The sequence below is a fragment of the Ictidomys tridecemlineatus genome, chromosome 2 (genome assembly GCF_052094955.1).
Source record: "Ictidomys tridecemlineatus isolate mIctTri1 chromosome 2, mIctTri1.hap1, whole genome shotgun sequence".
Lineage (NCBI taxonomy): Eukaryota > Metazoa > Chordata > Mammalia > Rodentia > Sciuridae > Ictidomys > Ictidomys tridecemlineatus.
This window is the reverse complement of record NC_135478.1, coordinates 164,336,758-164,354,524: the sequence shown is the minus strand read 5'-3', so window position 1 is coordinate 164,354,524 and position 17,767 is coordinate 164,336,758. Positions and strand designations below refer to the sequence as shown.

The 17,767-nt window shown below is 39.8% G+C and overlaps 1 protein-coding gene across 43 annotated transcripts in view; it reads right to left on the bottom strand.

The window, feature by feature from the left end:
* Positions 1-17,536, bottom strand: part of Nrcam (neuronal cell adhesion molecule) — a 265,722-nt gene extending 248,186 nt beyond the window's left edge. For 14 of the 43 annotated variants that reach the window (XM_078040099.1, XM_078040104.1, XM_078040115.1 and 11 more), the window contains exon 1: positions 17,010-17,266. The gene's annotated coding sequence lies outside the window, so the exon portion shown is untranslated. Of the gene's footprint in view, positions 1-16,766; positions 16,913-17,009; positions 17,270-17,434 lie in introns of those variants that run through there. The other 29 variants (XM_078040075.1, XM_078040072.1, XM_078040086.1 and 26 more) reach the window with 6 other exon arrangements.
* Between the last annotated feature and the right edge of the window lie 231 nt (positions 17,537-17,767).

Here is a 17,767-nt window from a genome sequence, read left to right as displayed (position 1 = left end):
TGGCTTAAACAGTTTAAACATAAGTATACCATATAGCCCACAATCACACAACTAAGTAACTACCCAAGAGAAATGGGTAGTATACACAGTACACACAGAGACTTGCATGCTCCTGTTCAGAGCAGCATTATTCCCAGTCAGAGAAGTCCCAAACTGGAAACAATGCAAATGTCAATCCACTGATGAATATATAAACACAATACAGTGTCTCCATACAATAGAATACCACTGGTACATGCTACAACATGAAGCATCCTCTTAAACAAGCTAACTGAAATAAAGTAGACACAAGAGATTCCATGTTGTAAGAGTCCATTAATATGAAACATCCAGAAAAGGTAAATCTGTAAGAAAAGATAATAGACTACCAGTAGCTGAATGGTCTCAAGGAAATTTTATGGGGGTGGGGGAATGATAAAATTTTTCAAAACTATTGTGATGGTTTCTGTATTAGTTTTCTACTGCCACATAATATATTGCAACATACTTATAGGATTAAAACAACACACATTCATTATATTATAATTTCTCACAGGTTGGAAGCCCAAGCATAACTAAGATGGGTTCCACAAGGCTACAATCCAGGTGTCAGACAGGCTGATTTCTCACCTGGAGCTCAGGGTCTTCCTCTAAGCTTCCTTGGGTTGCTGGAAGAACTCAGTTCTTTGCAGTTGAAGAACCAAGGCCTTGTGTCTTCATAAGCAATTCCAATGGAGTTGTGAGCTTCTTCAAAGCCAGTAGGAGAGTGCCTCTTCTGGCAGTTCTTTTTTAAGGGTTCATGTATGATTAAGTCAGGTTCAGCCAGGATAATCTCCCTTTTCATTAACTCATAATCATAAGTCATGGAATCTTAATGATACCTGCAAAACTCCTTCACCTTTGCTACATAACTTAACCTAGTTATGGGAATGACATCTATGGTATTCAGAATCTGCCCATGACCTAGGGAGGAGTTTTACACAGGGCACATAAAGAAAGGATGAATATCTTAGGGACCATCTTAGAATTCTGCTTACCATAGGTGCAAAACTTATAAATTTATTAAAAACCTCTCATTATACACTTGTCATGAGTGAATTTCATGATAAATAAATAAAGTCATAAAAAATATGCCAAGTTGTTGTCTATAGTACTATTGTTCCATTTTTAAAAAAATTTGAACTACTTTTAAAAACTAAATAAATAATGATCCAAACCTACAACTCTCTTCTCTTGAAAATGATTCCACAGAAGTTTTCAGTATTCACTAACCATACCTTTTATAATTTGTTACCAATTAATTCATAGTAACTATTTCACATGAGCCCAGCAGCCAACTTTTTCACTAGCTGGGTTTTATTCCTCTGTCAGGATGAATAGAGGCTCACTTACATTCAAAGACTTCAACTTTCCAAAGAGTTGAATTACCTTTAAACAAGAGTGATCATTCTCTGATTTCTCCACAAGGGAGTGTCTCCAATCTGAGCTTCCCTCAAACAAAATTTGAGCAACAATGATTAGTTACACAAAGCCCCCATTTCACCTGCTATATAATTTCATTCACCCAAAGACCAAAAACTCTGAGTTCTGGAGCTCTTTACAGTATCTTGGACACATCTTTTAAGTGTGGTTGCTCATGGTGTTTTGTGTCTGCTAAACTGCTGTCTAAAAGTAAAAAACTTCCTGACTTTAGTTCACTCTGAGAATCTTCACTCTCTAAAGAGCTTACTGTGCAAAAAAAAAAAAAAAAAAAAAAAGTAAAGCAGCAAACCTCATTAATTCTACTTTAGGTGTTATCTTGACACCATGAAGCACTACAAATTCCCTAAGGGAATGCCCAACAATGTCAACTGGATGGTTATCTTGTAGGTTGTTATTCTCAAGTCCAGACTTAACTGTTACCATGGAAACAAATCACAAAAGGAGCTGTCCATCCTGGGGAGAGGGGACTGGAATTCTTTCCAGGATTTTATGTTAAATCTAGTAGAAATGTATACATAATATGTTTTTGTGAAAATAAAAAGCTTCCTTTAGAATATGCAAACATTATCTTGCTTTATAACACATGGACCACAGACACATAAGCAAACTTTTAAAGGTAATTATAATGTCACACAATATATATTTTTTAAATTAGGGTCATTTGCTTCCTGCAACCTTATTGACTACAATGGTCATAATATCAGATGAACTGAAAATCTTATTCAATTAGTCAAGGATGCAGTCACATCCATAGAATATGCTAGAGGTTAGATTAGAGATCTATATTCACCTAAAGAGCATCTTCAGGACACTGGCTGACATTGTCACCCACATGAAATTTTGCTTACAAGTTTGGGTCATACTCTATAATTTACAACAAGCCCTTGTTATTTACCACAATAGTATAACATAGTAACTTATAGGAGTTAAGTCTAAGGGATAAAGGTCAGATTCCTTGGATAACAGTCCAGCTCTACAACTTAACAGCTTTGTTATTTAATTTAATTTAATTTATTTATTTATGGGGGTGGAGGGTATCAGAGATTGAACCTAGGGCTGCTTAACCTCTGAGCCACATCTCCAGCCTTTTTGTATTTGTATTTTAAGACAGGGCCTTGCTAAGTTGCTGAGGCTGGCTTTGAAGTTACAATCCTTCTGTCTCAGCCCCCTGAACTTCTGGGATCAGCTATGTTATTTTAGCCAGTTACTTAGGCTCCCTAAGCCTCAGTTTCCTCTCTATAAAATGAATATAATAGCACAGAGCAAAGGTTGGCAAACATACTATACGGGCCAAATCCCAGTGCCAATTATGTAAAGAAAGTTTTATAAGAACATAATTCCACTCATTTTCTTATGTATTTTCTATGCATGGCCTACAAAGTCTAAAATATCTAGTGTCTGATCCTTTACAGAAAAAAAATTGCCAGCTTGTGACATAAAAGCATTTTTATGAAGATTAAACGAGATAATTCATGTAAGGTTCTTCATATGGTTAAGCAATTAGTAAATGTCTGGGCTTGCTGTTATTTAATAATAGTGATGAGTTGTAAAAAATTATGGTGATCTTATTTCCTAAAGTCCAGAGAGACCTCTTTATTTACTTCAGGAGCAGACTGCGCATGAAATAACACCTCAGGATCAGTGTGCTCGGCCCCTCTTTTTTGATGTACTGGTCCTGGAGGTGGCTGAGGTGGTGTGATCACAGGATGTGATGTGCAGCTGTCAGTGCAGGGCAGAGAGCCCGGTGGGCCACGGACAGCAGCTGCCACGAGTCATCCATTTCAAGTAACTGATACTCTGCCATTCCTTGATGGAGGATCTGTTAGTCACAGGTGTATGACACATGCAAATGCATGACTGGCCCCATTCCTCACTGAGCAGTGGACACTGGGGGTAGTGGTGGCAGAAATTACACTTAGATGATGACCAGCAGAGGAGCAGGCAGCCACAACAGAGCCTGTTTCCATTTCCCCAGGCTGTAACTGGTTTCCCAAGATGTATTATATTTGTCTAGAATTAGAAATAAAGAGTGGCCTAGAACCTAAAATTTTAAAATGTTAGTTTAAACTAACAAAATCTAGACTAACAATTCCAAATAATATAATGAATCCAAAGCTGGTAATTTATCATAGAAAGTGACACGGCTATCCCCATATTAGTACATTTGCAAATAAACATTGGTCAATTGCCAAACATTACAATGGTTCTCATAAACCTTTCAAACAATCCTCACAAAGTTGTCTTTCAAAACAAATATTTAAAAGATCTGAAGAGTTTACACTGATACAGGAATTTTCAGATACAAACTATTGCCTGTGCTCTCTGTTCCTGTCTAGGGTCTGGGCATCTCATCCAATCAATGCACTTCGCTAACTCTCATGTTAAAGGAAAGCTGTAGGAACATGCAAAGTTAAAACAGCCATGATTCCAAATTATTTCCTGCTGGATGCTGGTGAATTCTCATTAGTCCCTGCCCACAAAATAAATAAACTCAAGTCCATATCAAGGAAAATATATTGCCAGAAAGAACAATCAAACTGGCAAATAGTTTTATGTTGAAATGGAATCACTGAATCACACACAGTTGTAATATCTGCAGCATTCTTCCCAAGAATCTTCCTGCAAATCATTTTATTGGTATTATTTAAAACAATTAGGCTCTTTTTTGGATGTAGCTGCTTACTAAATGCCCTGCGCACAATCTTAATAAGTAAAGTCATTTCACTGGAATAGCTTACCACTAAGACAGGCAAGACTGCTGCCTGTAGAAATGAAGAGCAGGAATTCACTTAAAGTGAGCAAACTTCATCAAGGGCAGGATGAAATGGTTCTAGAGTTTACAGTGTATTCAAATATTCAAGTTGATACAAAGCTCCTGCTTCTTCAGAGAGCCAGGGGTGATGCCTGATTATTGTTAGCTGCAAAATTTTCCACATTGGCCCGGCACAGTGGAGCATGCCTGTAATCCCAGTGGCTTGGGAGGCTGAGGCAGGAGGATTTAGAATTCAAAGCCAGTCTCAGCAACAGCGAGGTGCTAAGCAACTCAGTGAGGCCCTGTCTCTAAATAAAATACAAAATAGGGCTGGGGATGTGGCTCAGTGGTTAACTGTCCCTCAGTTAAATCTCCAATACCCCCCGCCACACACACACAAATTCTCCACAATGACATCCTTTACCTTCCCCAATGAAGCAGCATATACACTGAAATTGTCTGTGAGCTCACCCATGGCTTTGTCTTCCTCAGCATGAGTAAATAACAACCATGTCATTTTTCATGGCAAAGGAGTAACAAGAGCATATGCAGAGACTTCAACACAGTAAGGTCCCTCAGGTCTCAGATGATGACAATCTACAATTGATAGGGGCAGCCCAAGGGAGTCAACTTGATTATGACCAAAAAGAAGAAGCCACTATATAGTCCAACCTTTTTCTATTTGTTAATAAAATAATACTCTCCCCCTAAATCCCAGCATTTCTATACCTTAATTCATGGTATGGAGGCTTCCTAAATACCTGATTTATATGGTATTTACTCCTTTGGTACATGAAATGTATCTATAAAGATATAGATATTGGCACAAATAAAGGAACATAAAAATGTGGAGAAGCTGCATTTTTCACTCTTCTCTGTAAGGGACAGGTTTGTAACCAATGAACTTATTGCATCCTGTACTAGTTTGCTAGGACTGCTAACAAACTTGTACCTCAAACTGAGGGGCTTAAACAATGTAATCTATTGTTGTACAGTTTTGGAAGCTAGAAGCTCAAGATCAAAGTGTGAGCAGGCCTGGTTCCCCCTAAGGACATGAGAGAGGATATGCTTCATGTCTTTCTCCTAGCTTTTGGAGGTTATTGGCAATCGTTGGCTTGCAGATCTCTGCTTTCATTTTTACATGGCTTTCTTCCACCATGTCTGTCTTTATATTCCCTTTTTAAATAAGGGCACTAGTCATATTGGATCAGGGCCCACCCTAAATACCTCATTTAATTAAATGAGGTCATATTCTGAGGTACTAGGGGATAGGACTTCAAAATATGAAATCTGATGGGACAAGTCAACCCTCTACACATTCATATTTCTAAAGTTCTGTGTCTACCTGTAGGTAGGATGTCAACCACTGTTTCTAAGTCCCTATCTCTTCTTTGAGGTGCTAAGGAACAGAATGCAAACAAAGTACCAGAAGCAATGATATGAACAAACCTGTCCTCTTGTATATATTCTTTTTAAAAAATACTGTTTTAGTTATAGATGGATAAAATATCTTTATTTTTATGTGGTGCTGAGATCAAACTCAATGTCTCACACGTTTGAGACAAATGCTCTACCACTGAGCTTCAGTGTTATATTTCTTTTTATATCAAATTTCTAAGCATATGCATTTGGTAAGCTGATGGATTTAATATATTAAAATTGTTTCATGCTTTATTGGTTTGTAAGGTTGCTCATTAGTCACGGCTGACACAAAAAATTACTGACTGTCCTCATCAAAAACATGAATGGGATTATGGCTTGAAATAAGACACAATTAGATTTCAAAAGCCTATCACAGATATTGAATGCAACTGGAGAAAAAAAGAATATTTATTGAATTTTACATCCTTATTCTATTATATTGACTCAAACTGACTTTCACATATATATATGATCATTTGTTGAAGGTTAAGGATATAGTTTGTGTTTTGAAAACAGTTTTCATCACATAGCATCAGTAAGGATATAGATCGCTCAGGCCAAGGTATAAGACCACTTCATTTATTCAAAATCAAGTAGCTACAGATATTGCTATGGATATGTGATGCCTACATACCCCTGAAGCAAATCTGCCAGATGCCATGGTGGAAAAAAATGGTGCATTCAACCTACTAACAACATAGATTGATGTCATCTTTCTCCCAGCACTTTTCTTTTTTATCATTGCTTATTATGGTTACATGTCCTTGTGAGGCAGAGCTAGATGATGAGGAAGTTTCTGTTTTGTCTCCATCTTCTAGCAAAGAAAAAGAAGTGCTTGGGTACTTCTCCAAACTTTTCCAAAGCCATACAGTAGGGCTGGAGATGTAGCTCAGTGGCAGAGCTTTTTCCTAGCATGCCCCAAGTCCTGAGTTCACCCCCAGTGGTGGTTGGGGAAGTCGTGTGGCAAAATAAGGTTTCCTAATCAACAGAGAAGGAGACCTCTACTTCTCAAAATTTAACTAATCAAAGAATTTATGTAACTTTTTACACTAGGTTTCTCTCAAATGTGGCCACACTGCCTTTAATCCAGCCCCAACAACCTACTAACTAGTTGGGAAAGTTCATTCAGTAATTTGACTCAATTTGGAATATAAACAATAGATAAGTAGTATTTAATGATCAACCAAACAGGGAAGAAATTTTGTTTTTAAAGCTGCAGCACGAGTGTTTCTGATCTGCTTCCCAGGCCCGCCTTCTCACTTTTCATTTCTGTTGTGCGTGCCTCACTTGTGATTTCTTCAAACTCCGATGGCAGAAAGCAATCTCAGGAAGTGTTTAACTCATCAGTGTGCAGCCACCCAGACACGTCCAGAGGGAAATGACAGCACCAGCTCCAGAGGTGGGAAAGGCAAAGACTTGTACAAATCTGGAATCATCTGCCATGAGCAAAGGCAGAAAATTATAGTGGAACCCTTTGGGATCACAAAGATATCATTTAGGACTGTATGATGGCAATTTAGAAATGATATACTTTTGGACTGAATGATTTCACTTGCCCACTCAATTACTTAATATAGAACCAAGTAGCAAAATGCAGTCTACAAAGTCCAGGCATGAAACTATGAATGTTTGATTTCCTTTTATCTAGACTTCATCAATGTCTTCAAACCAGAACTGAGGACAAAATCTCCCCCATTTTCTCCAACAGAAGATCCACTTGATATTTTTTACAGTTTTCAATATTCATGTATTCAGTCATTGATTCTTGCACTCACTCATTCATCAAATATGAGGCTCTTACATATGCACCAGGCACAATGTACAATGAGAAAGGTAGCTCAGCTTCCTAAGGGAACAGAGCAAAGAATGGGTTTCCATAGTCAGAGACCTGTGGAAAGCTGACAGAATTCTTTCATGAGCAAGGCCCCAAAACACTCCCAAACTTAGTTATCTTTTTTCCTTTATCATGTGGGACTTGGCCCCTCAAAATTATCCTGAGCAAATATCCAACATTTTCATGCAATTGAGGTGCTTCTTCAATTATCACCTGTCTACCTCTTCACTGATTTTATTTAAATAAAGCTATTAGCTTTATTTGCTGGCTTCACTTGGTTCTATTGCACTACATTCTTTCAGTAGGCTGAATAAACTGTCAACTTACATATTCCTTAAAAGTTGTTCCTGACTTGAACCTTGATATATTTTAAAAGCTCACATGTCATATAATCCTTGAGCACAGTAAAGAATCCTCTTTGATATGAATAATCACTCAAAATGGGTTTACCAAGTTCACATTTTCACATTACTTTCTTAAACTGGGACCACCTATATATAAAAGAACAAAATCACTGGAAAGAAGAGCTGATCTGGATAAGAATGTAATGCAATTTTAGCTTTGACTTCTAAGGAAATTCTTCTGAATACATTAATTTTAAATGTAAATGTATCCTCATATTTCATTTCACAGGGTAATTTATGAGTTATTTTTATCTTACGATGTTGAGCTTCTTCAATGACCTAAAGTCCCACCAAAAAAAAAAAAACCTAAAATATTTAGAATTGAATGCTGTGAAATGAATACTATTCTCTATTATCCAGGAAATTGCAATAAAAAATTTTATTCCCCTCCTTTTCTCTTTCAGATTTTAAGTTGTTACCCTTACAGTGCTCTGTTCTTCACTCTTCTCACTTATTTAAATTTTCTCCCACTCTCTCTGCTGAAGGACACTTCTCCAGGACGTGAAAGATCTCATTACTCACCTGAGTCTTCTCTCCATCAAAACCTTATGCTCTCTATCTCCAAACTTCTCTTTCCAGTCCCAGAAAATGAATCTGATCATAAACTCCCTTACTGTCTGCTGTTTAATGAATCCTCTCATAGCTCTAGGACAGCAATCAACCCTTGATATATCTCACCTTCCACTCTAATTTTGCAACATAGTAAATGTTGCTAGAAATATATGTGTGTATATGTGTGTATATATACACACACACATATATACATATATATATATGAATTAAAAGTTACTTGCATGTTAAAATTAAATTTCATGATATATACAAAGTATATAATAAGTAAAGTACATATAGCAAGTTAATATAATCAATTCTGAAGTAAATTGTTTTTTGTTTATATTACATGTTAATTATCTCTGAATTTTCACTTTACTATTTTACTCTCATTATTTATATGTCACTATTATTTTCCTAAAAGTAACCTATTAAGTATACATATATACACATATATATCTAAATATATTAAGTATACATGTATATGTATATGAAAAATGTATAATGAATTTTGTCCATCATGCTATAAACATCAGAACAAAAGACTATCATCAAGTTATTTAAATGGCTGAAGATGTCAAAGTAAAATTTGGCAATTTTTCAGTTTTAAAATGCTACAGTTTTTCAATTTCCAACAGTAGTTTTATGGAATACTAGGAAGAGTTTCAAATTACCCCAAACTGTTTTTTGTTTTCACTTACATTCTAATAACCTCTACTTCCTAGTAGCTGTTTTAACATTCTAGTTCCATCTGCAGCTAACTTCTCTTACTTAAATGTTTTAAGTAAGATGCTGCCTACCAAATTGAAACAGAACTAAGTATCATTTTAGAAACTTCATTAGCAAACATGAGAGTGATGGACCCCCACTGGAACAGAAAGCCAAAAATCACTCTTCTTAAATATATTCATGTAAGGCAAAAAACACTGGATAGTCAACATGTAAAACAGCCTCATCTCGTATATCAAAACACTCTGCAGACAACAGCAAAATACTCTAATGCAATTTTACAAAGGAAGCTGGTTGGACATGTCTATATTTATTCAACCAGATAGTAGAGAGGAAAGCTGAAAAACAGTCAGAAGAATATTTGCAATGCAATTAGGGGGGACAAGTGCACCTGAGTGAATGCCAGAAACAGGGGCCTCCCTTAATTCACACAATCCAATGTCTTAATGCGGCATACAGCATCAAACTGCACTTCCTACAGTTTTCAAAACTTTTGTCAGTTAACTAGATGTTTACCGAGTGCCTCGCTTGGGCACTCAACATTTCGGGTACACCATCCAGCACTATGTATGCTGTTCCAGCACCATCTGTCACTTAAGCTTGCACAGATTCAGAAATTTCAATTCAAACTAATCTACACGGCACTCAAACTGAAGCTATAATTCAAATTTCGACATGAAGCTTGAATTCCTTTTCAGTGTTCTTCAACTTTGACCCAGCTCCCCCTCCCTCCTTCACTGAAAAGGGCCAAGACAACAGCCCAGCAAGTGGGGCAGGCAAAACAGGCCTCCTTTGTTCACTTTTGTCCTTTCAGCTCTCTATTGAGGTGAGGGACTGAAAAGGCGCACCAGGCTTTGGAAGGCAGAAGCATGCTAGCTCGCAAGCCATCCTCCCTCAAAGAACCAAAAAGCTCCAGGGTGAAACTCTTTCACAGTCCACTCTTACCTTAAGGCATAATTAGTGGAAGATTGGTACTTTTCCTCTCCCTTATCATTGCCCTTGAGAGAGAAGCTGTTCATGGCATTTAATATGAGTTTGTAATGTTTGTCAAAAATGCATGCTGCAAATCATACCATTCAAATGCCAAGAGTATCTAAAACAGTCATGGAATTAGCTTTAAAGTTGAAATTTGGAGAAAAGATCACTACATGATGATTACATATACTGAATTTTTTGAATGCTCTCAGCCCACTTGAGAAAGATAAATTAAATTCATTGCATATTACCCAGTGGAAGACCTCCTACAGGATTCCCTCAGATTGCCCTGGGAATAAATTTTTCTGGTTATAGTGGATTTGGAGCCAACACACCATGCACACCATTAAATACATATATTTAAATATATATAATGTTAAAAATGCTATTTCTAGTCCTTCCTATCATTTCATAATAAAAAATTTTAAAGGATCATTTTTGTTGAATTATAACTGACATTTTATTCCCATGTGAATGAAACAATATTTTAGTGCAGAGTAACATAGAAGAAAATCAAGGAATACATAACACAAAATAAGATCTGTCATTCCTGTTTTTAAACTGAATAAGCCATTTGGACAGGATGTTCCATGGAGGAGCATTAGTAGTTATAATTTTGTTCCCTTAGTAGTGGCATTTCTTATATTCAGTAGCTTCTTAATCACTTGAATGAAGTCCTGCATCAGACTGTTAAATTTTTTTTTCTAATTTGAAATTCCGATCTTGTAGGCCAGTAAAATAGGTCAATTAAGTTGACACCACATCTTTTTTATTAGCTCAGCTAAGCAATTATAATTGGGTGGTGAAGGTTTATGCTGTCATCTTTGAAGATTCAGTGGTGGGGAGAAATGCCCAATGCAGAGCTGTAATTTACAATTCTAGCACATCTCTAAATATTCAGCATGAAGACATTCCTGTCTATGATTAGACCTGAGGTAAATTTGCTCTCAATCTGAGTTAAAATAATAATGTCATTTGGGAGCAAAAAGCATACTAATTTAATCTGTTCTCATAGCAAACTCATTTGGCACAAGTTTACTACAGATATGTATATGCTCTAATTCAACATTTTTAAAAAACCAACAAGAATGTATGTCACCAGGAGGGCCTATAATCCCAGCGGCTCAGGAGACTGAGGCAGGAGGATCATGAGTTCAAAGCCAGCCTCAGCAACTTAGTGAGGTTCTAAGCAACTTGGGACCCTGTTTCTAAATAAAATACAAAGGACTGAGGATGTGGCTCAGTGTTTAACTGCCCCTAGGTTCAATCCCTGGTAATAGTAATAGTAATAATAATAATAATAATAATAATAATAATAATAATAATAATAAATGTATGTCACCAGTGCCATCTAATCCTGGATTATGACACACATGCCTCACAACATCCATGCAAGGCATGGGGTAATCAACACATGTTGGAACCTGTACATCTTCTTATTATTAATAATAGTTAAGCCAAAAAGTCAAAAAATCTTGCAAATAAGTTATCCATATATGTGGTATATTAATTTGTAGCTTTAAAAAGCAACAGGGACAGCACTTCCTACCCATTTGAATGACTATAACTAAGAAAACAAAAAGTAATAAATGCTGGTGAAGATATGGAGAAACTGGAACTGTTGTATGCAGCTAGTGGAAATATAAAATGGTAGTCACTATAGAAAACAGTAAGGCAGTTCCTCAAAAAAGTTAAGATAGAATTGCCATATGATCCAGCATCTCTTTCAATTGTATCCAAACAATTGAAAGCTGTGACTCTAACAGATATTTATACAACCATGTTCATGTAAACATCATACAAATAGCCAAAATGTGGATGTAAACCAGGTATCCATCGACAGATAAATGGATAAACAAAATGTGACATATACATAGAATGGAATATGTAAATAAGATGTCATGGTTTAGATAGTGGGTGTCCCCTAAAAGCTCATGTTGTGACTTGGGGTAGTCAAAGTCAGAGACAGAAATAGGGGTTGCCAGTGGGGAAAGAGGACAGGAATTACTTAATGAGCCCAGAGTTTCAATTTGGGGGGATGGATAGTGGTGAGAGTTGCACATAATATGAATGCCCTTAACGCCACTGAACAAGATACTTTAAATGCTTATATTTGTAAATTTTATGTTTTACCACAAAAAAGTAACTCAGCCATAAATATCTCCATATTTCCCTTTTTAAAAGGTAATATGATAAATAATTTATAGCTGCTAAATCCAAAGGCAGGGCCATTTATATTTTCCTCTCCCATGCAGTCTTCCCCTTTCCATTTTGAGAAGGAAAATCAACAATTATCAGTTGATTTTAGTAGATTTTGTCAACCATGGAAACTTTAGTTAAACTCATAGAAGCAGAGAGTGGAATGTCGCTATTTCAGGAGTTGAAGATGGGAATGGGGTGAAAGTGAAACAGAAAGATGTTGGTCAAAGGGTCCAAAATTTCAAGAAGGAGGGGTAAATTTGGCAGGTCTAATGTATATCTGGGTAACTATGGTTAATACTATATTGCATTCTTGAAATTTGCTAAGATGGTAGATCTTAAATGTTCTCACTACAAAAAAAAGGTAATATGTGAAATGATGGATATGCTAACTAATTTGATTATGGTAATCACTTTATAATGTATACCTATATCAAAACATCAACTTGTACACAAATATGTGCAATTTTTAAATATCTACTTTTTAGTTGTAGTTAGACACAATACTCTTATTTTACTTATTTATTTTTATGTGGTACTGAGGATCAAACCCAGGGTCTCACCCATTCGAGGTGAGTGGTCTACCGCTGAGCCACAACCCCAGCCCAATACGTGGAATTTTTATTTGTTCATTATACCTCAGTAAAGCTGAGAAGAGTAGGAAGCTCTGTCTCTGATCTAATGCTCCTTCCCCCCAGCCCTTGTTTTACAGAGCTAGGAATCAAATCCAAGGCCTCACATATGCTAGGCAAGCTCATTATCACTGAGCTACATCCTCAGCCCTAGCCTCTGATACTTTTTTAAACAAAGGAGGTTTTTATTTGCCTGAGCAAAGGGTTAAGTAAGCCACTGAACTCTTGTCCTTAGCATCCAGGCCTCTCTTCTGTCTTCACCTGCCAGGAAGGTACAGGCTCCTTCAAGCGGGAAGGCATGCAATTTAAAATCAGAGTACCTAACTGTATTTAGTAATTTCCAATCATTTTCAAATCACTTCCTCTTCATCAACCATCTCGGCAGTTGAATCTAAACATGAAAAAATTCCCAGAGAAGATGAACTCATTAGAAGCTCTATATCCCAGTTATATTTGCTCCTGGCTGCTATGCTTCTCAGATAGAAACTGTTGCTTGGAAATGGGGATGAGACTCTATAGGCCTCTGATGTAGGCTGAAAATCAGGACCTTCTTAAGAGAGGGTCAGAATCAGCCTGGGCATCTCAATGGCTACCCTTGAAGAGAGTCATGGCTGTTGGGGGCCTTAGGGAGGTTTTCTCAGATACATTCTGTTTCATGATTTGAGTGCTGGTTACATCAGTGTATTCTGTTCTCCAAGCTGTACATTTGTGACTTGGGAAAAAAAAATTGATGTGGGGGAGGAATATGTGACCACAGATGAATATGTGACCAAAACTTGAATTAACCCCCTAAGGATAGAAATTCAGTTTTACTCATCAGTGTCTTTCCAGTACTTAGAATAGGAAGCCATACACTCAGTAAATATTTATGAATGAATGAATCTCTCTAAACAAAAGATTCTTGTGGAGTTCTATTAAATAGTTCCTTTCCATATACACAACATAATACCCACATAAGAAAATTTTTAAAAAAACTATACCTGCACAAAAGCATCATTTGAAGTGATTCTTAAGGAAATTTTTTACAGCCCAGGTGTACACATCCTCAACTTCCTTTCACATACACTTCTGAAGTGCTCACTCCAGCCACAGGAGGTAGCATTTCCAAAGATGACTTGCTTTTCATTTACTGTCACTGATGCAGCAACAATGATGTTATATAAGGGTACAGGCATTCAATCCAAGTACCACATCACTACCTGCGTTACAAGGCTAGGCAACTTCTCTCCATCCCACTGCACTCCTTTTGAAAGGGTTAGGTGAAATTTTGCATGAGTTTAATTATAGCTCTATAATTCCAGGAATGTGAAATGTTTAGTAACTTTCCTGTCATAAAGCAGAAAGAAGGTTGAAAGATGATCATGAATCAGAAAGATTATGAATACAAAATGAGTCCATTTTTTTCAATTGATTGGTTAATTATAATAATTCTGAAAACTATAGCTGATTTCACTTTCATTCACATTCTTCTTTTCTACTAGTTAACATGAAACATCTTTACAAATGTGCCAAACACTGTCATATATTTAGGGTATACAATGCTTGTCTATACTGCAGTCCTATTCAAATTCAACTTCCAATTTGAAGACCAACTCTTCTGCAGTCAAAACAGTCTTCAAAGGACATTCTGGATGTGATCCCTGAAAAAGAAACATTTGCAAACAGAAAGGTTTGTCTTTAAAAAAAATTTTTTTTTCTTAAAAATTGTGGCTGGGGATGTGGCTCAAGTGGTAGCGTGCTCGCCTGGCATATGTGAGGCACTGGATTCGATCCTCAGCACCACATAAAAATAAAATAAAGATATTGTGTCCACCTAAAACTAAAAAAATATATATATTTTTTAAAATTGTGATGTGCCAGGATCATCTCTTTTTAAAAAAAAAAATAATTGTGATGTGCCAGGAACATCTCTGATTTAAGAACACTTTAATGACTGTGATGGATTGGATTGTGTGTTAACACTCACGTATGTAAAAGCAAATAGGAATAAAATAACATGTAATGGACTTAAGGGCAATACAGAGTAATAAAAGATTATTCACGGTCCTCTGAATTACAATATTACCTACTATGGTGGAGAGGTTAGAATCAAATGGGCTTGTAATGTACTTTTATTATCATTGGATTTAGGCTTCACCTAATTTAATAATAAGCCCCCCAAAGGCCACATTTTCAGTCTTGGATGGTAAAGCACTGGGGCAAAAAGTTAACATTAGCCTTGGGAAAGTTACTTGACCAATCCAAATCTCTGTCTCCTAATCTTTAAACGCAGTTGTTGTGGGTAATTAAATGAGATGATGATATGTATAACATGCACAGCACCCAGCACACCTGAAGCTCTCAAAAAAAAAAAAAAAACACCACGTTGACTTCTTAAGAGTTAAGTAGAATGTATTAATTATGTAAATCCATTGCAGCACTTTTGGAAGGTCTCATTCACTTCCGAGCTATTATCACAATATTTCAGTAGCGGTCCAGACCTGTCGGTTTGTGTTTAGTAGCTACTCTGTTCCTTCTCAGGACAATCCCAGGGGGTAACTCCTGGTGCGGAATCAATGCCTCTTGCCCCATTATACTCGGTTCGCTCACGTCCTGCAGGAGCCTTCCATGAGGAAGGGCCTAGCCCCTTGGATCCGCACTTCTAAGCATTAAACTTACTTACGGGGCAGGGAAATGAAAAGAACGCTTCCCTCTCAGGACATCTCGGTGCCTGGCTACAGCTCAGTGCTAGAGCTACTGGCACAAAAAGCCAGGAAAGAAACAGGGTAGGCAAGAGACGCCACCGCTTGGCGACCTCACTCGGTGCCCGCCGCTGTGCAGGGGGCGATGGTCAGCATGAGGGCGTAGGAGACACAGACGCCGGCAACAGCCGGCGAGAAAAGGGAAATTGACTGCTAGCCGGCCGACTGGGCCCCGGAACTCTCCAGCGGCGCTTGCTACTGGTCCAACACCTCTCTTAGAGAGAGGACGGCTCCCTGGCTCACCCTATGGAGACATCTCGGTCCCTCCCCAGTGCTCCAGTGGATGCCGGCCTCGTGTAGCTGAGCTGACAAACTGCCTGAGGATGCTGAGGCGCCCACCCGCATGGCGTGGAGGGGCCCCGGGGCGGCGCCCGGCACAGATGGCGCTCGCAGCTAGATAGATGGATGCTCCAGCGCCGATAATCACTCCTGGTTCATCAACACAGCATCCCCGGACGAAGCGGTTGCCAGATTCCCACCTCTGGGAGCCCGGGTAGGGAAAAGGATCTTTTCAGTCAGTCCTAAGCCAGGGGGTCAGTCCGGACAAGTCCCAGTCCTCAGAGGCTGGGTGAGGTGCTAGGACTCCCCCGGCCCACACCTGTAGGCCAACAAAGCCCTCCGCAAGTGCCCCCAACCGGTTGTGCTCAGTGTCTCCCCGGTCCTCACCCTACCCAACATTCCCTGAGTCCTCTCCAGGGCAGTGATAGTGGAGGGAAATCCACATCACCTCATGAACTCAGCGATCCGAGCAGGTGTGAGCACATCTGAACAAAGCCCACGCCCAGATGTGTCCGTGGGGACCGGAACGCGCACACTCCCGTGCACGCCCGACCCAGCCCCGGTGCTCTTCATCCCACCACTGTAGCGTGACAACCTGCGCCCTCACAGTCGGTGCCCAGGAAGCCACTATGCCGGCCCCAGCAGCCTCTCTATGACCAACTGCCCACAAGGAGACCTCCAGGGAGGGTTTCCCGGAAAGCTGGGGCACCGGCGCGGATACAGAAGTTGGCCACAGCCTTCAGGAGGTGATAGGTGCCCGCCTGTGCCAACGGGCTGTGCCCTTACCCGGGTGCCCGTCTCTCTCCTCGGTTAGGTGCCCGCCACTGTGTCGAAGGCCTGTGTGGGAGAAGGGAGTTGGCAACCCCATTCACCCCTTGCAGCAGAAGCTGCCCGATAGGAGAGCGCTCGGCTGAACCCGGGCTGGTGTCCCACTGACAACGCAGCAGGCTCCCGCGCCCTACTCGGCTCCAGCCTGGATCCTGGAGCAGAACCGAGTGTCAATTGCTAGACGCACACGGATCTACTCACGTTCTCGCGAGGCGCCCACCGCTCAGTCCAGGCACAACCGCCCAGGACCCTGAAGCGCAGATGTCGTTGGTGTTTGATGAAGCGGTCTCCTCCAGCTGCCCCAGCTAGGCCACCCGGGAGCTGTCCCCAGCGCCCGCGCGTCTGAGGCTCGCACTGCGGCGCGCGTCCGCCACCGACCCGAGCAAAGCAAGGCTAGCTTAAGCCGGCGCGCGTCCCCGCCGCTACCGCCCTCCGCTCCCCCTTCACTGCGTTGTGCTGTAGCCTCTCCCGGCCCTCCTTCGCGTCCTCGCGTCCCTCCTCCCCCGCACTCTCGCCGGCCTCCCCCGCCCCTTCCCCTTCTGGCCAACCCCCTCCGGTCCTTCTGCTGCTGCGGCAGCGAATGGGCTCTAGCCGCCTGCGCCTCTGGGGACTGGGTGGCCCCTCACCTGAGCGACCGCGCCACCAGCAACCTCTGTCATCCTGCGAGAGTGTGTGGTGGTGGTGGTTGGAGTGGGAGGGACCGAGGGCGGGAGTGTTCCGGGGACTCGGGTGACGGATTTGGCTCCAAAAGATGTTCCATAAAATGGGTGGTTTTTAAATGCCACTCTCATAGGGCTAGGTTTCTGTAGGAGGTTTGCAGTCCCCGCACCCGCGCTACGGACTACCTTTCCTTCTTTTTTTCCCCTTTTTCTTTTGAAGGGATAGTTGAGATTGGTTGGGTGTCGTTTTTGTTTGTTTTGTTTTTACAACTGTTCCTTCAAATACCCTTCAGAGACAAT